This window comes from Leptopilina boulardi, unplaced genomic scaffold, assembly GCF_019393585.1.
Source record: "Leptopilina boulardi isolate dan_hultmark-lab unplaced genomic scaffold, ZJU_Lbou_2.1 LbouV2_32, whole genome shotgun sequence".
Lineage (NCBI taxonomy): Eukaryota > Metazoa > Arthropoda > Insecta > Hymenoptera > Figitidae > Leptopilina > Leptopilina boulardi.
In genome coordinates this window covers 1-26,974 of record NW_026137885.1, presented here as the reverse complement: position 1 = coordinate 26,974, position 26,974 = coordinate 1, and the positions used below count along the sequence as shown (strand labels likewise).

Sequence of the window (26,974 nt, the reverse complement as noted above, 5' to 3'; positions counted from 1 at the left end):
ACGGAAGAGAGCATAATGCTGACCGAATGTTGGTAAAACTGGGCTGCATGTGCATATTACCGGATATTGGCACTCGCTCGACCTCAACTCACCTCATAGCTGATTATACGATAATAATAAGTGGCTGCCACTCAAAACCCACCCTATTTTCTCTTACAGCTCCACGTATTACCCTTTAAATCCTCGTCCACCATATATTGCTACAGCTCCACAAAGAGCGAGAGAGAGAAGTATTCACATTTCCCGTCACGCAAGATCGATCCTTATGGATTATTATTCTCCCTTGGAAATTTTACTCACCAATCTGACAATATGTTATATATGCCAAATTGATGGAATGCGTATCAGAATCAGATAAGCCTCAAAACCATCATTCGTGTATTACAATATTTCGAGAATTTATAGATATAGATCACTTTGATGGCTCCGCTTTTCGATTTGATTTGTTGAATTGAAAATAGCAACGCCCACTTCCCCCTCTACATTTCGGTGACAATAGAATTATAATTAACTACCGCCTACTTAATTCTAAGAAATTCAGCCCACTCTATCCCCCACTCCACAATGACAACCAATAGAATTACTATTGGCTCCGCCTATTCAGCCTAGTCTTCACAGGAACATGAGGAGCTCCGCCTACTTTTTTCCCCACTCTGCGTCGACAACCAATAGCAACGATCACTACACCGAAAAAACGGTATTCTAGTTTTAAGATTATTATTTTCTTAAAAAAATATTCTTAAAAATATTTTTAAAATATTCTAGTTTTAAGAATGTTTTATTCTTACATAAATATTCTTAATAATATTCTTAAGCAGATTCTAACTTTAAGAATATTTTCTATGTACTAAATCTTTTTCTTCTTAAAACAAGAATATGCGCTAGAATTGACGTGCTGCTAGCTTGTTCGCGTCGCCATTGACTAACGAGTCGTCGTGCGCGTCGGAGTGTTTTTTTTTGACAATCATAGTATTGTTCTCTACAATTGTAATAATAGTTGTTTAGTTTTAATTTTTCACGTTTAAAAATTTATAAAAAAAATATTATTGCGGTTTCATAATCTTATCTACGTAATTTAAGTTTTTGTGATCCCAAATTGAAAAAAATGTTCGACAATTGGTTAACATTGTCTTTAAGTATTAAAATTGTGTTCTTTTTTGAAAACTTTAATAAAAGTAATATTTTTAAAATAAAAATGCTGTACTTTTTCTTTATTTGAAATTATGTATATTTTGGTTTAAAATTAAGTATTTACCATTCTTAAATTAAGTTTATAGTATATTCTTAAAACTGCTAAAAGTATATTTCTTGATACAAGAAGAAAATATACTAATTTTAAGATTATATTCTAAAAAAGTGATTCTAAGAAAATATTCTTAATATAAGAAGATTCTATTCTTAATTTAAGAATATATTCGTTGGGCCTATTTAAGTCTCGCATATTCTTAAAATAAGTTGAAAATTCTTAAAATTAAAATATCGTTTTTTCGGTGTATAGGCAACGGTTACCTAACAATAGTTAGCATAGTAACAATCACCATAGCAACGGTTACCATGGTTTTTAAATTGTAAAAAAATTTTTTTTTTATCTTTCTGGAAAATTTTTCTATTCTACATTTATATCATTAAATTGAAGTCTCGTGGCTTAAATTTTCTTTAATTTCTATACACTAGAGATTTGTCACAAGCTATAACCATTAATTATTCACACTTGAAAACCTTGTATCAAAGGGGAAACCTTTTCAAGAATAGGGTATTTACAATAAGCCTTCGACTTGATTGCTATGGATTTTAATTCTAAAACAAAACTGCTAATAATTTCTCCTTTTACCCCTTTTTAATCGTGAATAATATAATATTTAAAATTTATTGATTAATTAGTCTCTCCACTTTGAATATATAAGAAAAAAAAAATTAACAATATGCAGAGTGGAATATATAAAACTCTAGAGCAGAAATAAAGAAACAATTTTAAACATTTACAGCAAAGTAAAAAGTTTGTTGTGTATATGATTTTTTTTTCTCTCTTTATATATATATGAGAGAGTAAAACTTAATTTTTATTCTTACTTTTTCAAAGTGAAGTTGACGAAAAAATAAACTGTATATAAAGTACATTTAAATAGAAAGTTTGAGAGATTTTTGTTGCTCATGAGATTCGAATATAAAAGTTTGAAAAAGTATAAAGAGAAAGAGAGGGAGAGGAAAAAGAAAGTAATTTCCAAGATTTATATATATATATATATATATATATATATATGAGTCAAATGAGTTTGATCAGGTATTTCAGCTCGATCAATTTCCGAGTTTCTGAGAATTGGTAAAAGGGATAGAAAATTCCTGAATTCCCATGAAATTACACACAGACACACATATACACACTCTTCATTCTACTTTCCATCTTCCCTCAAGATCCTCTTTTGATATTCAATTATTCCTGTGAAAAGGAATACTCGATTTTGTCTGCTGAGGTTTCTAATACCACTCTCTGAACACTTCCCGCACAGTTTTTTTTATGCTCTTTCAAACTACAAATTAGTGAAAATTTTTTTTTTTTTTTTTGACAATAATAATAAAAATAGTATTATGAAATATAAAATTTTATCTAAAATAGATGAGTTTATAATTGAATTTTTTTTTTTTTTATATCAGAAAAAAAAATATTGATTGTGGAAAATTTGAATTTTTGTTCAATTTTTTCCTTGAATTTAATTTTACAATCATTTTATGGGATTCTCTCTTTTTTTTATGACAAAAGACATAAATAGATTTATGACTATCGAATAGGAGAGACGTGCGTTTATATTATATATGAGGTAAAGGTGTCAACCTCTTGTTATAATGTACCAGGTTGCAATCTGACTAATTAATCCCTGCAGGCTTAATTTCCGTTGCTAGAGACAAGTAAACATTTACATATTTGATTCAAATTATACAATGTTTCCGTGATACTTCCAAATTTTTTTTACCTTCCTCGAAATTTACAAAAAAAAGGTAATTTTATATATATTATTAAATTTCAATTAAATTTAAAAAAAAAATTTTTTTATGCTGTAATACATGACAAAAAATAACTTTTACTATTGATACTAAAATTACAAGAATTTAAAACAATTTTGTCTGGCTAAAATTGACATTTACTACTGATAGAAAAATTACAAGAAATTTAAAAGGTATCGGTAGTAAAGAACAATTTTTGTCAGACATAAACTTTTAAATTCTTTTAATTGATAAAAATAATAATAAGTTTAATTTTTCGAAAATTCTTTAAATTTTGTGATTTTTATGGTAGTAAAAAGCAGTTACAGTCAGAGAGAAACATTTAAATGTCTCGAAATTCAGATATCAGTAGTAAAATAAAATTTCAGTCAGACAAAACGTATTAAACAATCAAAGTTTAAGTATAACCAGTAGTAAAGGGCAGTTTTAGTAAGACAAATCCTTCTATTTTATTATTATATTCTTTTTATCACTATATTTTACGGTAAGAAAAATTTTTTTTAAAAAATAAATCCTTATCTTTTAGTAATAAATTTTTTTTTTATTTATGATATTTTGAATAAATTGAAATATAAAATAAAAAAATTGATAGCTTATAGCATGACAATGTTTGACACGAACTGTCGTGAATGTTAAACATTCACTTGGGACCGTTTCAGGAAAATCGTTACCCCTCATAAAGCAACGAATTGAGTCAAGGAGATGATAAGCTTTTTATCACCGTTTTACTACACATTTTTGAATCCCCCTAATCGACCTAGAAGCTTTTTTTTCATGTGTGTGTGTGTGTGTTAGTTTTGTTTCTCATGGATCTCTGCTGTTTATCAGGGCGAACGTTGGGAAAAACAAGAAAAATGGAAGAATTTATGGGTCGCTAACAACCACCGGGATCAACTCAAGAAAAGAGAATGTGCGCTGATAGCACATATATACGAAAGTAAAATTAGGTGAAAACAATGATGAAAATATGGGGATTTTTTTTCTACTTTTTTTTAAACTGAAAAAAAAATGTAACCAATAGAAACTTAAATTAGAGCAATATTTTTTCTTCTTTGAATATACATTGAGTCTTGTTTGAACCCATATTGGTTCTATATTAAATCTTTATCAGAACTACTTATAACCTATCGAGGATACCTATTTTAGACCTTTTTTGAACCTATATTAGACCTACATTACACGTAGTTTGAACCTGTATTGAACCTTCTTGAACCCTATATTGGAACTACCTAGAACCTTAATAGGAGCTATATTAGACCTTGTTTGAACCTTTATTGGACTTAAAACCTACAAAGGTCCTATATTAGACCTTCTTTAAACCTACATTGGACCTTCTTTAAACCTATATTAGACTTACATTAAACGTACTTTGAACCAATATAAAACCTATACTTTCAATCTACATTGAGTCTACAGTAATTTTACATTGGACCTATATTAGACCTTGTTTGAACCTGTATTTAACCTACATAGGACCTATATTAGACCTTCTTTGAACCTACATTGAACCTTATTTGTACCTATATTAGACCTACATTAAACGTAGTTTGAACCTATATTAAACCTACTTACACTCTGCATTGAACCCTTATAATACCTACTTACAACTTATATTGGACTTATATTAGACCTTGATTAAACCTAAATTGAACCTTCTTCGACCTTATAATGGAACTACCTAGAACCATAATAGCAGCTATATTAGACCTTGTTTGAACTTTTTTTGGACTTATAACCTACATAGCTCCTATATTAGACATTCTTTGAACCTACATTGAACCTTATTTGTACCTATATTAGACCTACATTAAACGTAGTTTGAACCAATATAAAACCTATACTTTTAACCTACATTGAGTCTACAGTAAACTTACATTGGACCTATATTAGACCTTGTTTGAACCTACATTGAACCTTATTTTCACCTTTATTAGACCTACATTAAACGTAGTTTGAACCTATATTAAACCTACTTACAATCTACATTAAACCTTTATAATACCTACTTTCAACTTATATTGGACCTATATTAGACCTTGTTTGAACCTTTATTGGACCTACATAGGACCTATATTTGACTTTCTTTGAACCTACATTGAACCTTATTTGTACCTATATTAGACTTACATTAAACGTAGTTTGAAACCTACTTACAATCTACATTGAACCTTTATAATACCTACTTTCAACTTATATTGGACCTATATTAGACCTTGTTTGAACCTATATTGAACCTTCTTTGACCCCATATTGGACCTACTTAAAACCTTAATAGGAGCAATATTAGACCATGTTTGAACCTTTATTGGACTGACTTATAACCTGCATAGAACCTTTATTACACCTTCTTTGAACCTATATTGGACCTTTTTTAAAGCTACATTGGACCTTCATTGAACTTAAATCGTACCTTTGTACATAACAAAATTCTACTTATAATCTATATTGGATCTTCTTTAAACCTATATTGAACCTACTTTGAACATAATTTATTTTTATTTTTCTCGTCGCTTTTTAAGAAGTAAAAGTACTTTTTGAAGGAATATAAGTTTGTGAATTAAATATATAAAAGTATAAGATGATAAATCGAAGGGGAAATAGAATATATCGAAGTATGAATGATGAAGGTGTGAAAACTGTGTTGTTGTGAAAATTGAATATTTGGATGACAGAAGAGTAATTTTGTTTTCCGGTCTACTATTAGGTTACGACGCGACGATGTTGGGGGTCAGCAGGGCAACGAGACAAGAAAGGAAGGTAAGGTTGGCTATCGCAAGTAGGTCGCATCCAGCGGCTCAATATCGCCGAATACTCCTTGTGTGTTCTCCCTCTCTCTATTTCTCTCTTTCTCACTCTATTTCTCTATCTCTCTCTCTCTCTCTCAATTGGGTTAAACAAGGAAAATAGAGAAAGATATATATATATATATACAAAATATTCGAAGTGAATGGAGGGATGCTGCGTCTAGTAGAATTTCAATATTATATTCTATTTTCGCGGTGTAAAATACTAAAATATTTTTTAATCCACGTTTTTCTCTTATCTCATTTTTCTTTGCTTTTCATGAAAAATTTTTCAAATAACATCCAGTTTTATATTTTTTCTTTATTTAGGTGAGATTTGTCTAGGTTGGAACATTGAATATAGAATGAAAGAATAAAAAAGTGGGCAAAAAATATATGATAATGTAGACCTTAATAAATGAAAACTTAGCGAGTCACGTTACAGTGTCGACATCAATCTTTGTTTTTTAGAAAAAAAAATCGAAGAATATATATATATATATATATATATATATATATATATATATATATTCTTCGATCGAAATGTATTGCAGGGCAACGCCTTGAATTTCCACTGGGAGTTTGTGTCACGAACTTTTCCTTTCGTTTTTTCTCGCTCTTTATTTTATATATATAATACATCTTTGTGTGTGCTCTTTCACCTTTAATTTGCGACGAAAAATCGCGTCATAAATATCTTTCAATTTTTGAACTCTTTTTGAAAGCTCTCTGAAAATCGTTTTTGAAATGAAATTTCATTCTCCCAATGACGTGCGAGTAAACATATCCTAATATAACCCATATTGTCATTCAAAAGAAATTTCATCACAATTTTTCAATAACGGAAATCCTGAATTTTTTTTTTTTTTTTTTTTTTTTTTTTTTTTAATTCTAGACCCTTCGAAGACGGGATTTTTTTCGATTTCCTTATATAATTGATGAAGATTTAAATTCAGCATGAAATGAATTTTCCAAGTGTCTCTTGCTCAACCAATTTCACGTAGTTTTTTTTTTTTTTTTTATAATTGAATGTCTCTGATTATATATAAAGAATGAAAAAAAGAATTTTTTTTTGTTTGAAAGTAAAATTAAATTTTTACAAAAGAAATTAAAAAATTGCAAATTCCAATTTTGAACTTGATTTTCAATTCTGATTCTTTTTTTGTTTTCAATTTTCTTATTTTTATATAATTGATGAAGATTAAATATAAAATGACTTTTTTTTTTGGCGAATTGGTTAAAATTCAATTTAACCAAAAGGAAATTTTGTCAAATGAACCGTCACAATAAATAATCTCATTTTATAGAGAAAAAAAAAAACAAGAGTAGAATAAAAAATAACGAACGTGAATTGTTTTTTTTTTTTTTTTAGTTAAAATTTTTATTCAGTTTTTAAACATTTGTTTGCATAATTTGATTTTATTCTAAAATAATTAAAAAAAAAAAACATGTCAATTGAAATTAAGAACTTTTAATTATAAATCCTGTGTTTTGTTTTTTTTTAGGATTAAAACTTTAACTGTAAATTGAAAAAGGAAATAGTAAATAAAAAATAATTTTTAAACGTTTTTTTTTAGAGGCAAGCAAAATTAAATTCGGTTCACCAGAGAACAATTTATTTATAGTGATGTGTGACTCGGTAATATGGACTTTCCATATATTCATATAAAATGGGTCTACCTAGTGAGTCCGAGACAAAGTGATTATGCACACGAAATTTACCACTTCACATTATAAATGTTTCCTTTTCGGAATTAAATTTTAAAAACTCGTTTATAATGTTTCAACTGTAATATTCATTTTCACATACACACACACACACACACATTTATACTTTATATTGCTTCCGGGAATGTTTCAGTCATGAAATTAGTATCCTTTGATGTTTCTGATATTTAATTAAATGTCTCGCAGAAATTCGGAGCTTTTCATATATATATATATATATATATATATATATATATATATATATATAACAATCGTTGAATTGAAATGAAATTAGATTTTAACACGTCTGATAATTGATTGATTATATATTGAATGCCTCATCGTGAGTGTGAAATTCATTATTTAAAAACGATGAATGAAAAAAAATTTTTTGTTATTTTGTCAATTAAAAATTAATCGACTCTTTCAAGTGTTGTTAAAAAAAATTGTCTTTTATTAATTTATTTTTCTTTATTTATTGTAAACGATAAAAAATTTACACAGTTTAATAAAAAAGACGACATTTTTCTAATCGACGATAAAAAAAAATTTTTTTTTTTTTTTTTAAAGCAGAAAACAGAATATTTCAATTAGAATAATTTAAAACTACTTTGGAGATTAAATTTCGTTGGGAAACATTTTGCAGATTCACATTTTACTGAACATTTAAAAGAATAAGACGTTCTCTTTCTTTTTCACAAACGACAATATCAGTGAAATCTTATCGTTTCGCAAATACACTTTCTATGGGTAACGGAAGCTGGAGAATGACTCATCAGAAAGGATAAAATAATAATAATAATAATAATAATAAAAAAAAAACTTTTTCTAAAGAACTACAGAATAGTTTTACAAAAGTGGTATGGAGTCTTTTATTCGTCGGCACTTTACAGTCGATCGTAAAAAAAAGTTTAAGAAAAAGAAAATTTTTCTTATATGTAAAAGTATATTGAAAAACGTATTTATGTTTTGTCTTTTCATAAAAAATGCTCAAGTTTTGTTTTGGAATTTATTTTTATTCCAAATATATAACGAAACATAAAACTAAAAATTTATTTAAATTTAGTCGAAAAATAATTTTTTAAAAACCTTTTTTTGTAAATAATAAAAATAATTTTTTTTTTTTATTTTAATAAAATATTTATTTTTATACACGCATGGGAGCTAAGGTATTTGCATAACAACATATATGAAAAAATTGATTTAACGAGACGAAGGTACACTAATAAGGATTCTTTTTGCCGGACTGCTTGAAAAAAAAATTTTTTTTTATATATAATCTTAATGTCATATAATTTATTTAAAAAAAAAATCACATTTCGATACACTTAAAAATAGATATAATTTATTAATTCAATTAATAAAGGTAAAAAATTGTCAAAATAAAAAAAATACAATTTAATGAAATTTCTAATTAAGAAATTAATTTAAAGAAAAGTAAATTGAAAAAAAATTAATTCTTCAATAATAATAAAGAAAACACATTATAGTTATTAAATTATAAAGCAAGATTGAATTTTTTTATGAAATTTCAATTTATATATATATACATATATACTATATAAAAGTTCACTGAGATTGAAAATGGACCAATGACCTATCTTAAACGAACTTACGTCATATGATGTGCGATTCATACAAAAATATATCACTTTAATTTTTTAATTGAATTTGCAAACCCCGACAGCATATGGATTATTATTTACGATCGTCTAACCCAAAATCCTGCATTCGAAACGTTAATGCGCGATATATGCAAAAATATTTATCGACAGTGAAAAAAAAAGGGGGAAAAAAAAAAAACATGTCTTTTAAATAAAATATATTAAATTAGCCCAAGGACGCCATTTTCCCCACACATTTGAGAAAATAATATTTTTCTTCCAGTTTTTTTTTTTTTTATCAAAACAAGAACATTAATACTGCTGATAATTATAACTTTAATTTATCACTTATATAAAAAAATTTTTCTGTATAATTTATTATTTTTTAACTATATAATAATAATATACACTGAGAAAAATATGCTATTGAATCAATAGCATTTCAGCCAAAGGTATAAAAATTATTGATTCAAAAGCATATTGCTATAAAATTTTTAAAATATTTTATACATTCTATAGCATATGCTTTTGAATCAATAAAATTTTTATACCTTTGTCAGAAATGCTATTGATTCAATAGCATATTTTTCTCAGTGTATAATAAAATATTATAATTTATTATTATTATTATTACATTACTATAGGTACATACATATGTTGTACAGAATTATCTACACTTCAATTAAATTTAATAGGCATCAAATTAATTTTGCGAGTATCAATTAAATTTAAAGTACACATATTTAAATTTTAATTATTCTGAATACTTTATATTATAAAATCTAATTGTTATTAAAATCAGTGAATTCCAATCTAATTTTTAATATCATTTCAAATTAGAAGTTATTTTTTTTTTAAAAAAAAAAAAAGATTCTTAACTAGATTACAATTAATTACATCATTAAAATTGATTATTGTTCGTTAAAAAAAAAAATAATAATATATAGTGAACTTTTTGTTAATATATATATATATATATATATATATATATATATATAAAAAAATTTTAATGCGAATTAAATCAGTTTATTTTTATAACTCGATAAAAACAAGCTTTTAATGTTTGAAGAGTTAATGTTTCACATCGAAGGAACGATCAAACTTAACGACACTTAATTCGAACATTTGGAGAGTACGATACTTCGACTGGTAAACCGAAATTGTTAATGAAATTACGATGAATGTCTTAATTGCAACCGCAATCAAAGTGAGCAGCTTCCTCATTTCTCCGAGCGTACATAGAGAGAGAGAGAACTTCGTGACGAGATGTAATTAAATTTAGTTTAATTTTCGAGCAATTATATTACTATATATATATATATATATAAATAATTACCGGATTAAGAATACAATGAAACTTTTTTTTAAATTATCAATTTTAAATGAATTTAAAAAAAAAATTATATACAAATAAACTTTTACATTAAATTGCGCTTTTTTTTTTTAAAAAAAAAAGGGAAATAAAAAATAAAGATTAAAATTTTTTTTTTGTTTAAATATAAACAAGTAATAAAATTTGTGAACGTAAATTTTTCCCAGAAAAAATCTGCAGAAAATTCAGAGAAAAATTTGCGTGTCAAATTTCATACAATATTCATGTGAATCGCGTGGAATATATGTTTCGAAAATTTAGTTTACAAAAAATGTGTGACACAGGATTTTTTTATATATTTTTATTAAAATAAAATTATTATTCTCATTTATAAAGTTGGATTTAATTCTGATAAACACATTTTATTTATTTAAAACATATAAGATTTATAAAAAAAAAAAATAAATAAATTCTCTTTTCCAAAAGTTTTATTTAAAAAAAAAATTTCTATTCTGTACTTTAATTTATTTATTTATAAAAACATCAAAGACTGAGAATCGTTTAACAATTTTCATTTTACCAAATGGAAAAAAGTTATTAAAATCAACCACACAAAAATTGTTCGATTTTTTTTTTTTTAATTTTCACTTTCTCAATTAATGGAAAATGAAAATTAGTTGGATGTAGACATTTATTATTGAAAAAAGAAAAAGTGATGGAAGCTTTTTTAAATTCTGAATGGATATTAAATTTGAAAAAATAGTATAAAAAAATTTATATAAATTAAACATGAGATATGGTGTTGATTTTTAATACAGAATAGCGCAATAGTGATTGAATAAAATCAAAACGCTTCTGAGGGAGATTCTTCAATATCAGTTTGACTTTTAAACTCTGAGGCTTTTGCCTATATAGCATAAACCATCTATTCAAAGTGCAGGGAAAATACACTACTCGAGTCCATCGATCGAGAAACATGAAAATGTTCCTTTTCCCTTGAAAAATATGTGTTTTGTTGAGAATAAAAAAGGAGGAAAAAAAAAAGTTTTAAGGTAAAATTTACCCTCGGGAATGTAAAATATATTTTTACAGTGGCGTTTATTTATTTTCCATATTATGCGAAAGAAATTATATAATTATAATACGGTTTACATATATATACATATATGTACTCTAAATAGAGAAAGGACTTTTGCACACATGTTTCTCTCTCTCTCTCTCTCTCTCTCTTTTACTATTATATGTAATGGTGGAACTAAAGCTTGAAACTTTCGAGCTTCTAAGCCGTAACTCAGGGTGACGTTTGACCTCCACTGTTGTTACTGACTTAAAACTTTATGTTTTCATGGATAGCTTACCGCCAACGGCTCACACACATGTCACTTATATATATATACATATATATATATTTATTCGTAAATTCAGTGCAACAAAAGAATCAGCTTCCTTCGAAATTAGAAAAATCAAAATTGACTACAGTCGGAAAATTGAATCGAACAGCTCTAAATTTAAATTTGTGAATTTTCTCTCCTGAAATAGTTGGGATTTTACAACTGAATTACTTGAGTGAGATTTCTTTTAAAATTTAGTTATATATTTCCATTAAAATTCAGTTGTATTTCACTGAAAATTAATAGAATTCTACTTTATTGATTGAAATCTGTTTTACCGATTAATGATAATGCAGGATTTGACTGTTTAAATAAATAATAAATTGACTGATAAATTGTATAATTGATTTTAAATATAATGTGTAAATAAATATAATGAATATATAATGAAAATTATATTAAATATAATGAAAATTTTACTACATTATCATTAATCGGTAAAACAGATTATTATTTAATTGGTATTAAATCTGCATTATTATTAATCGATAAAACAGAATATTATTTAATTTACAGAAAATTAAAATAAAAGGCATTAAAATAAGTTGCAACGCTTATTATTTTAATCCAATTTTGCTTATTTTAATACCAAAATAGATTAAAATAAGCAAAATTGGATTAAAATAATAAGCATTGCAGATTATTTTAATGCCTTTTAATTTTCTGTGTTGGTGTTAAATCTACATTATTATTAATTGGTAAAATAGATTATTATTTAATTGATGTTAAATCTACATTATTATTAATCGGTAAAACAGAATATTATTTAATTGCTGTTAAATCTGCATTATTATTAATCGGTAAAACAGATTATTATTTAATTGGTATTAAATTTGCATTATCATTAATCGGTAAAACAGAATATTATTTAATTGGTGTTAAATCTACATTATCGGTAAAACAGATCATTATTTAATTGATGAAAAATCTACATTATTATTAATCGGTAAAACAGAATATTATTTAATTGCTGTTAAATCTACATTATTATTAATCGGTAAAACAGATTATTATTTAATTGATGTTAAATCTGCATTATCATTAATCGTTAAAACAGATTTCAATCAATAAAGTAGAATTCTACTAATTTTCAATGAAATACAAATGGAATTTTAATGTAAATCTTATATTGAAGTGATGCAATTATTAAATTCCAGCTATTAGTAAAATCTCAATGATTCAAATTTAGAGAAAAAAAATTTATAAATTAGAAATTAAAAATAACCTTTTCTTTAAAACCGCACCTATATCAGTAAAAGAATTGGTTCATACATAAAGTGTACGCAAATATGAACCTGATATACATATAGACATATATATTATATATATATATATATATATATATATATATATATATATATATATATATAGGGTAAAAATTTGAATAATTTCGATTTATAAACTTTCTCGAGTTTCATCTATGCAGATATCATTCTCGTGTTTGCGCGCTTGTAAAGTTTCGATATATTCACGAGGGGTAAAGAGGGGGGGGGGTTGGTTGAAAAATGGCTGTAATTTGAGAAGTGCACAATTGATTGGTACACTTAGACGTGTATAAAGTGTCATAAAGTTTTTCAAATATTAAGTGAACTACTGTATATACCTTTTGTATGGAAGAAAACATTGGGTTTTGTCTTTTACGATATCTCTTCTTCAATATATTTCAGAAAAAAAAGTGTTGTCAATACGTGATTTGACGACGCAATGTTACAACTTTAAAAACTCTTGGCTATATATATATATATAGGTATATATACAATATAGAGTCAAGATAAATTCCTAGGTGACATTCGCATCGCGTTCAACTGGCAATACTAATGCGGTTGCATAACCCCGACATACACACGTTATATATATATATATATATATCATCATCTGTATATCTCATGAGATGTCATTCTTTCTCTCGATCAAAATTCAAAAAGAAAAAAGAGATTTTGTAAAAATTTTGATATTTTTAAATTTTATTCCCGCTTATTTATACAAAAAGACATTCTTATTTATAAAATATGAAAGGAATAAATTAAAAGAAAAATTCAATTATAAAATTTTCTTGTATAGTCAAATATATTTTTATTTACTTGAAATAAATTTTGTCTCAAACGCAATTAAAAGATTTCTCCATAGAATTTTAAATTAACATGAAATTTTAGAAATTTTATATAATAGAATTTCTCTTTTCACACAAATTTTTATAATGTTAAAGAATTTCAATCGAAATTTAAAATTAGTTTTATTTTTTTCAGATTCACAAAAAAAAAAAAAAAAAAAATGGGTGGCTATATTGCTTCAAGAGAAAATCTATATACAATTGGTGAGTCTTTTGTATTTTTTGTTATAAAATTTGAAAAAAAAACAGCATTATCCTACACTGAGAAAAAAGGTTTGGGCTGACAACCAAATATTTCATTTAATATATGTGCAACTAAAATTTTTTGGTTGACACAACTAAACTTTAGTTGACATCAACCAAAGTTTGGTTGAGACTACCAAATTCTTTTTCATTTTCTTATTTAGTCGTCTGAAACAAACTTTGGTTGTTGTCAACTAAAGTTTAGTTGTGTCAACCAAAAGATTTTAGTTGCACATATATTGAATGAAATATTTGGTTGTCAGCTCAAACCTTTTTTCTCAGTGATATGTTAAAAATTCATTATATATAGTTAGAATATAAAAGAATTTCATTATATGGAATATTCATGTGACTCTGAATTTTTTATAAAGGAAAAAATGTGAAAAATATGTGCTATAAAAACTATATGGAAAGTAAATTTTGAAAATTCTACGGAACAGAATTTTTTTTTTTCTACAAAAAATCCCTGCCGTCATTTTCTAAGAGTTAAATTATATAAAGAGTCTTTCGAGAAAAATTTATTTCATTTTTTAATGTTGGTAAATATTACATTTAAAAAAAAAAATATTCATTTTGTTATTTATATACCTTTGTGTTTTCTGTTCCTGCGTTACAACATTTTGCCAACAAGACGAATCTGAAAAAGAAAAACGAAATATAGGTTATAAATAATTTTTTCTCTAAAAATTATTATTATAATTATATAATTTATATTTATTTTATCAATAATAACTTTAAAAGAAAAAGTTATTATTGAATTTATTTTTCCTTACATTTGCAAAATTAGTATAAATTATTGGAGAAAACATACAGGGAAATTAATGAAAACTATATTGATGTGCACTTTATAATATATATATATATATATACACTTAGAGACAGCAATTTGAGTGTTTCCTCGAAATTTAGTGTTTGCGTTTGATTTTATAATTCTCATTTCTATCACATGAGGTGAAATTTGCTTCGCATTGAAAATAATAAATTGTTGCCAAAACTAATTGCACGTAATTAATTATTCTGAGTCGATTGCTCTTTGGGTATGGCCGTGGTGGTGGGTGCCTATAGTTGCCCCAATTCGATGGAAATCATGCGAAATTATTTCTCGTAAATCGACCTTCCGGCAAACCCTTGTTAATAGCGCGTTTCTCTCATCCCGATCCGGTATTACGAGTCCTGCGATGGCGGATATTGGAATCGGGGAAAAAAAATTGCCGGCAATTTGATATTGGTATATACAAGCGCCCCCCCCCCCCCCTCCTTTCACTTTTAACACACGAGACGCGCTATGAGAGCGACAAAAATTTAAAAAAAAAAAAAAAAAAAAATCAAAATTTTCTTTACTCTTTTCTCTTAAAATATTTATAGGTATATGTCATTCCAGGAGTTTTTTTTTTTATTACATTAAAATTTAAATAACGGTGGTATAGGGGAGAGTTGTGCAAACCCGGGTACACGGAAAAAAATAGTTAGTAAAACTTTCGTAAACTAGTTTTTCATTTTTGTATACGGTCCCAAAGTTTGGAAATCTTTTATTAACTTTTTCCAAGATTTTTTTTTGTGCGCGTGCGCAGACATTGATTGTTATGGAGAGAGTGATGAACGTTCGTGAAATTTTGAAAAAAGTTAATGAAAGATTTCCAAACTTTGGGACCGTCCAAAAGTGAAAAACTAGTTTACGAAAGTTTCGCGAACTATTTTTTTCCGTATAAGCGGGTCAAACCGGGTATCCCCAGTTTTCCATGATAGGGTATTTAAACCGAGAATTCCAAAAAGGTACCCGGTTTTGACCCACTCTCCCCACTGAGAAAACTATATGTTTGATTCAAACATATTTTGTTTGAATTAAACTTAAAATGTCTTTGATATACAGTCAAACGTATTTATAAGTTTACTTTAAACATATTTTTTGGTCAATAGAATAGCATATTTTTTAAGTTTATTTCAAACATATTATAATTTTGATTTGAAATATGAAGTTTTTAAGCATATTTTATGTTTAATTCAAATATAATTTTTCTTAAATCAAACAGAACATTCAAACAAATAATATATGTTTAAATTAATATGGTAGATATTTTCAATATATTAAATTTAAACATACAAACTGTGTTGAATCAAACAAAATCATTTTAACTGATGTTTATGTTTGAAACAAATAATTCTTTTTCTCAGTGCCCTATTTTTTTTTTTATATATATATATATATATATAAAGGTAAAAAAGAAATTTTTTGTTTAAAAACTATTTACAAGATACAGCAATAAACTGATAAGAGTTCACGTTTCTGAAGTAAGTCACTTCCGTTTTGTCAACAATACCAATATGATGCATGAAACAAGATGTGGTAAACGTAACCTCACTTTTCCAAATTATGTTGGTATCATTGACTAAACGATAGTTACTTACTTCAGAGACGTGAACTTTTGTTGTATATATAAATAATTGTTTTTTTTTTTTTAAACAAGAATTTTTTTGTATCTTTATGTAAAAAAAAATATCGTATTTTTGTGATACACGTAATTCGTGTCATTTATATATATAATGTAATAGTCGGTAAATTTTTCAAAAATAGAAAAAGAGATGAAATGGCACTGACATTTTACGTTGTAAAATATTTAGATAATAATGTCCATATACACTTTTATAACATGTGCGCGCATTTATATTAAATTATTCATTTTTCACAGAAATAATATCCCTGGTGGATATCATTTTTTTAAATTCAGTCCTTGACGTTGATGTTGTAGATTTTTACCCCATATACGTGCTGAATTTTGATTTCACATTTTGATTTTTTATATTTGATATCTGTGTTTTACAATTTTATTATTTTCAATCACAAATTTACTATTTATTTTTATAACATGAGATTTTGTTATTATTTTTCATACATTATAAAAAGATTTTGATAAATTTTAAATATTTAATTACAATATAATAATTTAATTCTCTTTTTTTTTTGAAAAAGGTAAAAATAAAATAAATTGCAAAAAATCAATACTTTTATTTTAGAAATAAAAATGTTTTATTAGAACTGAGTTAAGTTAGATTTGACAAAGGCGGTTTAGAAATTTTGATTTTTTTTAATACCCCTTTTTTTTATATATAAAAAAAACAATTTTTGATATAAAAATATTTTCATAAATTCAAAACTTGTTCTAAGGCACAATCGAACAACTGCCTCCGTGGCGCAATTGGCTAGCGCGTTCGGCTGTTAACCGAAAGGTTGGTGGTTCGAGCCCACCCGGGGGCGTTTTTTTTTTATTTTTACTTTTTTCAAAAATATTTTTATTTATAAAAATATCAATTTTACAAGAAATGACTAATTTTTTTTTTTATTAATATTTTTTTAATTTTTATTTTTTTTATTTATTTATCAATAAGTAGTTGAGAAAATGTCAACATTTTGAATGTAGTGAGAATAAATGTGGCATGGCTTATCTCTCGTATATATATATAGAATTGAGTGTTGTTGAATCGATTGAGTTGGCACGACGAAACACGTGTGTTTCACTTTCAGAAATTTTGAGAGAGGGGGAGAAAAGTAGAAATAGTTCTGTTAACTTCCAGTAGATAGAGCGCGACTCACTGTGTCTCGAATATGAGATCAGCCATAGACTCCTTATAAAGGCGAGAGACGAAGGAAAAATTTGTCATTCAGTAGGGTCATCACTGATCCTCTTAGCAGGTGATGAAATTGGGTTATGATCTATGATTAAAATCCACTCCTGGTAGTCTTATTATCGCAAAGACTGTCCAGGAATCTTCTGATGCTACTAATGACCGTTTAGTTATTTTAAAAATTAATTTTAAATACAGTAAAATAATAATTTACAATTATTATTTTACACATTTTTCGGTTTTATATTATAAATGTATAATGTAATTGTATAATTTAATTATTAAATTGTTTTTTTAATTAATAATTAAATTTTGTTAATTAAAATTATAATTATTAATAATGTTATTGATGAAATTAAATTTGTGAACGATTAAATATTAATTATATTAATTAATAATATAATAATTAATCGATAGTTAACGGGTATTTCTAAAAATTATTAACTAAATGTAATTATATTTAAATATTCCTAATTTTTTGTGAATTAAAATGGTATTATTTAATGTTTTATTAATTTTATCAATATTAATTATGCATAATAATGTAATAATTATTATTAATATTTGATTAATAATATTAATAATTATTAATTTTGACAAATTTTCTCATGAAGTATTTTAAAATTATTATTGTATTAGTGTTATAAATTTTTATTTATAAAAATATAATATTAATATTATTTTTTATAAAAATTATAAGTTTTTTTAATAATATAATCAACATTTAAGGTCGTATGATCTACTTTTACTGTTAAAATAATTTTTGTGTATTAATTTACTTTTTCGTATTTTTAAAATTAAATAATTATATTATTGTGATCACATTAATATTATTCTATTAAAATTAAAACAATGTACCATAATTAAATTCTAAATTATGCAAACAACAGTTGTAGGGGAATTGAAATGGAGAGAGTGAGAGAGAGAGAGAGAGAGATGCCTTCAGGGCTATAAATTGTTATGAAATTTTCTTTTGTCTAAAATAATGTATATTTATGCAAGTTAATCGATATTTTATATACATATATATGTATATTTCATATACTATTTTTATAAGTAACAATAAACATTTCTTTTAATATATATATACATTATTTAAATAAATCGATAAGAATAATTGTTCTATAAATCAATAATTATAATTGAATCTACAATATTTATTTCACCGAAAAAAAATATTCTTGTATTCAGAGGAAAATTCCTCTTACAGAATCCTCTTGAATTTTATTCTTAAAACAAGAGTATTACTCTTTAAATGAGAATATTTTCCTCTAATTTCAAGAGGATCTAAACAAAAGGACTAATATTCTAGAGCATTCCTCTTATATTTAGAATAATCGTTTTAGAATAAAAATAATACTCTTAGAATTTAGAATAATCTTCTACGTTTAAGAATATTCCTCTAAATTCTAAGAGGATTTCCCATTTCTGTGTGAAAAAATGGGAATAAATCAAAATGGATAATAATCTTTTAAATATATTGATAGAGTTGCAACTTACACAATACGCGTCTATTTTTGAAGGTAAAAAAAAATTTTTAAAAGTAATTTTTTTAGAAAATTTAAATAATTTTGAGTTTATGCTATTTAAAAATTTATTTTATTACGATTTTTATTTATTTTAATTTTATTTGAAAATTTATTTAAAATAAATTTTCAAATTTAATGAATTATATATTTTGCGCATAAAAATATTATTAAAAATAGATTTTATTGATTTATTCAAAAAAAAAAAAAAAAATTAAAATCAATTTCAATTTATTTATACTCAAATGTAGATGTAAATCATGGAATAACAAATTTTATTCCTTTTAATATTTTATAGATTATATCTATGTCATACAAATTAGATGATTGCATTTTTATTATTTCAGAATTCTTTTTATAAAATGATATTTTCCTCTTTAAAGAAGAGTATTCTCTTAAATTAAGAGGAATAATTTTACATAGAGGACAATCCTCTTAAATCTAGAGGACATTTTTTTTGCAGCATATACTAGAGGAAAATATGCATTGAAATAAGAGGAATCCTATTGAAACAAGAGGATTTTTTTTCGGTGTTTAATGAATGAAAATAACATAATAGTATATTTTTAAAAAATGCCATTGATTTAAATAATAAATAAATATTTATTTGATAATAGTCAAAGTAACTCGATTATTTGAATTAAATAAGTTTTTTTTTTCAGTGTAATAATAGTAATTTTTTTTTATAAAAATTTGAAAATAATATTAACAAAAAGACATTGTCTTTGAATGAAGTGGAAAAATAAATTTACTCTTTCTGCGGACAGTACATATTTCCCTTTCATGATATCTTCTTTATATATATATATAGTTGGCAAATTCTCAAAGAAGCGAGAGGACTTAATATATTTCGCTTGAATTCACTTAAAGTTTATACAAGGCTTGATATAATAAGCCTTCAAGTAGACTTTTGTTCTATAGTGTATGTGTGTGAAAGGTCTCCACAATCGTTATCAGAACAAAGTAAACGAGAGAGAGAGAGAGAGAGAGATCCGACGACAATCATGAGTACAGGATCCGTCAAGTTAACTCAGTCGAGAGAAAGAGATAGAGAGAGAGAGACGACTTGAAGAGAGTTGGATCAAGCATTCAGAAGTGCAAACGGAAAGTGTTGAGAAGGAAAAAGGGAACGATAAAGAATGAGTTAAAGGAGGATAAAGAACGTGATACTGTTTTCACTCCATTCACCGAAAAAGCCCTTTACTCACTGTTCACTAATCCAGATGTGTTTCTCTGACTTAAAAGGTTGACTTTGCGGTTCAACTATAACGTCCGATTAAACTTGCATTTATCTCACGAGTCGATATTTTTTCTTTTTTTTCCGACTAATTAAAAATTGAATAAAAAACGTAATAACGAGACTTAAAAAAAAAAAAATAGAAAAAAAAGTAATATTCAAATAATCAATAATTCAGATCAAAATTTATAGATGGAGGATTAGTTGCAAAATATTTCGTTTATAAAGGATTATATGCGGACTGAAAATTATAAAACGAAAAAAAATCCTATGACAAAATACGATTATATATTTAAAATATTATATATAACAATTTATTTTTTCTGGTTTTTTAAAAAAATGATAGATTTTCTTTTATAATTTATGTGAAAGAATAAAATATTTACGAAATGTTCTATCACTATGTCCTATTTGTCATATTTTGCGAATTGAATATTAATCTAGTTTTTTTATATATAATTTAATACCGTGATTTTTTTTTCGAAGATACGAGAGATTATAAAAATCAATGCCATTTCTTTTTTGAAACTAATATATTTTGTTACCGAATTTCGCGAGTATATTTAAATCGAATTTATCCCACAATTGGTAGAATATATTATAGATTCCATTATCAGAGATATATACAAGATTTGCTTAATGGGCTTTCAAAAACAGGAGATGAGATTACAAATCAAGTTTGACATTACATTTCTATTTACTAATTTTATTAATTATTAATAAATTTATAAGAATATTTTATTATTTAAAAAAAAATATAAATTTTTCTAAAAATAAATTTTAGAGGTAATAATAAAATTTCTAATAAAATTTATTATTTATTTTATTTTAGAGCTTACTTATATAACTTTCACTGACGGTAGATGTATAGATCAATATCTAAATATAATTTAATTAATATACGAAATATGATTAATAATATCAAGAGATTGCAGTGTTTCTTAACGAACCCCTTCTCACTATAATATACTTAATTTTGGGGTGAATTCATTGAGAGAAGTTTGGAAAACTTAAATTCGATAGAGAGAGGGATTTCAAGACATTTTGCTATAAAGTAAACACTCAAACTAATAGTTTACACAACATACACAAAATAGAATCGAAACTAATTTCAAACTTGAGAGTCAAATGACATCTATCGGCAAGTTTATTTAGGATTTAATCAATATAATATATAGTTTCCAAGAGTACTTAAAATCTCTAATAAACTTTCATATCTCGTTATTATATATATATATATATTGAGAAGCGAAGCAAACAAATTTTAATCATTATAATTATTAACTTTTCTAATAGGAGTTATGTATTTAAAGTCAACTTAAGAATCAAGTCAAAAATAAATATTTGGTAAAAATTTAGAAATTTTTTTCTTCTTTGAATATTAATTATATTAAAAAGGAAAATTACACTGTAAAAAAATTAGGGAGTTAACGTTACTGGGAGTTAAAATTTTCGAGTTAAAAATCAACTCAAAAAGGGAGTTAATAATTCAATTAACTTCTTACAACCAACTCCCTCGGCATAAAATTAACTCCCTTCACTTCAACTCCAAAAGGGTGGGACTTTTATAGCATCCCCTAGGGAGTTTGAAATTCAACTCCTTTTTTTTTACAGTGTATTTTTATAAATTTTATAGAACTTTTTTTTTTTTTTATTAATATTCTCGTTTTGATGCCAACGACTATATAGTTTCGTGCAAGAGTGAGTGAGAAGTGGAGGAGTTTGAAAACCGCGCGAAGCGCAGGATTTCATACGATATAGTGCAATTGCCTGACGGCAGTTTGTCTGCAATTTGAACTCCATTGTGGCAGAAGAGAGAGAGAGAGAGGAATCAATTTCGAACAATTCGTCCGTACAGTTGAACGGGGGAGTAACGATAGTTTAACCGAAATTCGCGTCTCGTATATTTCGGAAACTGTTATATACATGTACCTTTAGACCCTTTGCATATATCGTATCTTTTCTAAAATTGTAATTTTTCCAATGTTAAAAAAACATATATATTTTTTTATTCCCATTTAAAAAAATATACACGAAAAAAAAGAAATTTCTTACATATGCTAACTGATGTTTGCTATCAGATCTATCAAAATTAGTAACCACAGCTAAATTTTTTGCTATGACAACGAAAATGTTTGCTGTGATAAAAAAATATATCAGTATTAATTTTTAAAAATTTACTGTCACAGCAAATTTTTTTTGACCCCACAGCAAATTTGTTCGCTGTCCCTATATATTATACTGAAAACAAAAAATTAATTTCATTCAAATACCGGTATATTTATGGTTATTATATCAAATAAATATTTACTTGAATCAAATATTTCTTATTTGAATCAAATATATATATATATATATAATATTTGAATAAAATATTTCAGTTATTGAAGCAAATAACATTTATTTGATTAAAATAAGAAATATTTGATTCAAGTAAATATTTATTTGATACACTGAAAAAAAGATTCTGGTTAGGCTATATTTAACATTACTTTCTAGTTATGTTAAACAGAATTCTAGTTGAATTAACTAGAATTCTCGTTAAAATAACCAGAATTCTGGTTAACCTAACCAGAATCAAAATGTTAAATATATCCTAACCAGAATTCTGGTTATTCTAACTAGAATTTTTTTTCAGTGTATAATAACCAAATACACGGGTATTTGATTGAAATAAATTTTTTTTTTTCAGTGTAGATAACGTAATTTGCTGTCACAGTAAATAGTTCGTTCCACAGTAAACTTTTTCTATACGTGTATCGAATTTTTCTTTTTCTTGAAATTAAAAAATGAAGGAATCAAAATTTGATTGTCAGCCAAATGGGATTATCGTTTAATAATTTTGAAAAATGATATTAGTTTTTTTTTTTTAGTGAAGATCTATATATTATGTGTCAACTTTGAAAAATTGATGAAAAAAATAGGGAATATTTTTTTCATTTTCTTTTTTATTATTATTATTATTATTAGACGTTTCGAGTGTGTTAAGTTTGAGGAGAGATTTGGGTGCGGAAATTCACCTATGATGGGGTTTTTTTTTTTTTTTTTTTTTTTTTATATATTTTGAAAAGAGAATTATGTTGTTGTGTGACTTAATCTTGTTCCTCATCAAGTGAGAGGATATATAGTTTATTATATATATAGAGAGAGAGAGAGAGAGAAGTTAGTTCGTCGAGGGAAAGGATCCCCTTCTTTATAAGTGAACTTGATATATAATTTATCGTACCCGCACTAAGATTTCACAACTACTACTACTACACACACACACTAATACCACTCTTGCCAAAACTTTTTGATAGCTTTAGTCTCACTCTTCTTTTTTTTTCTTTTTTTTTTTAAAGGCAAAAATATCCCAATCTTTAGAAAAGGAAAGAAACTAGAGCACCAAGGGAAAATTTTCCAGGCTTTCGATTTATTAAAACACATATTATACTTTTCAAGAAACATTCGCGCAAAATGTCGAGATTTATTATTGTTTTTATATTTTTTTAAATTTTCAAAGCAGCTACTTTGTAAAATATTTTATAAACCTTCTTTTTTCCTTCTTTTATATATATATATATATGGGTGATTTCTGCAAAAACTGGTCATTTTCGAGTGAGAAATTTTGTTTTTTTTTTTTAAGTAACTGGTATATAAAATATTTTCTAAACTTGATATTGTGAAATTTAAAAAAATGTTAGATTCAACAAAACATAAATATTCTATTTTTTACATTTTTTTAAATTGCCTTTTATACATGGAAAAAACATTTTGTTGAACATTGAGTATTGTTTTTTTATTTTGTTATTTTTTACATGAATTTTTTTTTTTAATTCCAAGAAAAAATTTGAAATTTATTTTGTATACGTAAAATTTTTTGTAACTGATATCACCCTCTTTTTTTTTTGAGAATTAAACATTTTTTTTTTTTGAATTGTTTTTCGTCCACTATATATATGCGAATAAATTGGAATTGTGTTTTTCTTTCTTAAAATTTCACTCGTTAAATTTGAAATGAATAGAACACACACAATATATTATATATATATACAATATAATACTACTAATATCGATTAATCAGTGAAGAGAGCGGAACGTGCCATTCTTGGGTTCCTTTTTCCCTCAATGGATTTAATGCGAAGTCGACTCCTCCTCTGATTTTTGAATCGCCTGCTTCACTAGCTTGTCACGCCACGTTGATGGTTTTAAAATTGCTCTCACAAGCGAGCACTTTTCTTGCAGGGTGCAATAAAGGCATCGAGGCTTCGTGCACGTAAACGTATTCAAGTACTGCTTCAAATCTCATATTGTGTATGTGTATATACATATATATGTATATTGATCCTCGATCAATTCAGAACAAAATTTATAAAGACACAGTTAATACAAAAAATAAAACAATTTCAAAAATCCAAAAAAAAAAAAGACTCATGAATAAAGCTTAAAATTAATCAAAATTTTTATTTGATATAAATTCGGTTGAGAGAAGAAAAATATCAGTTTATTAATAATATTATAAACGAAATTCAAATTTTAATTGAAATTATTGAATAATAATTTCAGTTAATTTCATTCATGACAGTGAAAATAATTTTATACAAACATTTGTATAAATAATGTGTATATATATATATGTGTGATAATATAAATGAGATCAGATCAGAAAATAAATTATCACGATTTTCCCCAGTCGATTGAATTTCAAAAGGGTAGCATTAACTAAAATTAGTTATTTAATCTTTATGTATATATTTTTTTTATATTAATAAATTTTTGATTCATTTTTAATTTAAAAAGAAAAAATTTATTTAGAAGAGCGAAATGTTTTTATATAGAGAAAAACCTTTCGTTCTATAGACAAATTTTTTTCGTGTTTCATTTTTTAAATATAAAAATTTCTTTTTGACAATTCAAAAATAAAAGGTTAAACTTTTCAATTAATTGTTGTCTTAAACTAGAGACAAACCTTGACAATGAGGCATGGAAAAAATCAGGCATATCAGAAATAGTATTAGTATTTTATTATAATTTATATTTAAATATGAATCTTTTTCAAATAAAATCGTGCCAACTATTGTGGATGCATTATACATATGTTGATTGAAAATTAATTCCCCTTTTGATTAGAAATCTCTCTCTCTCTCTCAATGGCGGTGAAGGTCGTTTCACAAATTCAATAAATTAAGGTCATGCACACCAAAATCGGCGATTTGACAGGTCGTACTTCATGGTCCAAGGAAAATTGCAGACAGTGGCGTCTCCCTCCCCATCTCTCTCTCTCTCTCTCTCTCTCTCTCTCTCTCTCTCTCTCTCTCTGGTTACTATATAATTTAACGCAAGACGAATTTCGCCTATCAATCCCCATTTCTTCACAATATTTTAGAAATATTTTTAAATATTTAAAATTTTCTATTTCCCTTTAATTTTTAAAAATATTCTTCTTCTTTTAACAGCCTCTCTTTCTCTTGGAGAATTTTGGTCTCAATTTTTATTTTCAAAATTTCAAATCAATCCATTTAATAATTTACCCTCTAATTATCACATGATAAAGGTTAAAAAAAAAATAATTTTTATTTTTTGGTAAAAAAAAAAAAATAAATAATAATTGGAATTATACCATAAAGCAAACTTGTCTCTTGGTTTGATTTATGTCATTTATAATACATCCATTACAGCAAGTATGTCAGCACAAATAGAATGAATGACATTTAGAATTTGCATATAATATTAATGTAGAAATTCGACTCGTATTTATATAAGCGACGAGTGATTTTTAATTGTTATTAAAAAGTACATAGATATATACGAAAATCAAAATGGGAATATGAAAAAGAAAACACTATTAGTTTTCATCTATTAAATAATTGCATTTTTTTTTTTTTTTATAAATTCGTAAATTGTAACTTTTTTTTTGTTCGAGAATCATTATAATGTTTTTACAAATTAAATTTTTATCTATATATCTTTATTAGGCGCGTTGAATTATATTAACAATAAAAGAGAATTGAGAAAGTTTTGGAGGGAGAAAAAAGAATTTGCATAATAACTTTTTTCTTCATAGCGTTGATTATTCATAATTTGGTTAATTTTCCTTTATATGTGTATGTCATAAAAATTTGTGTATATATATATATACAAAGGAAAATTAAATATACAAAAAAAAGGTATAGGACACATTTTTAAAAAGGTAAATTTAAATTAAGAATGCCAGTGTAAATTCTCAAGTTAGTTATATAAGAAATAATGTACTTTTTTTTCTTTTCTGTGTAAAACCACTTAAAAATTTAGTTATTTTCCTTGAATATTATTGTTATATATATATATATATATATATAAGAAAAAATAAATTTAGTATTATAATGAGAATTTATGTGATCAAAGTTGTATGCTCGACTCGTTTATGAATATTTATTTCAAGTCTGTCTCGCGTTTAAATATTCTCTCATAGAGTAAATATA

The 26,974-nt window shown here is 25.4% G+C and overlaps 1 protein-coding gene and 1 non-coding gene across 2 annotated transcripts in view; one reads left to right on the top strand and one right to left on the bottom strand.

Moving 5' to 3' along the window:
* LOC127284168 (acetylcholine receptor subunit alpha-like) overlaps window positions 1–14,788 on the bottom strand; it is a 36,413-nt gene extending 21,625 nt beyond the window's left edge. Inside the window, exon 1 of the mRNA XM_051309482.1 lies at window positions 14,739–14,788. The gene's annotated coding sequence lies outside the window, so the exon portion shown is untranslated. The remainder of the gene's footprint in view (window positions 1–14,738) is intronic.
* A 2,541-nt stretch (window positions 14,789–17,329) lies between these two features.
* Window positions 17,330–17,403, top strand: Trnan-guu (transfer RNA asparagine (anticodon GUU)). Its single transcript has one exon. It is a non-coding gene; the product is annotated as a tRNA-Asn (tRNA).
* The last annotated feature ends 9,571 nt before the right edge of the window (window positions 17,404–26,974 follow it).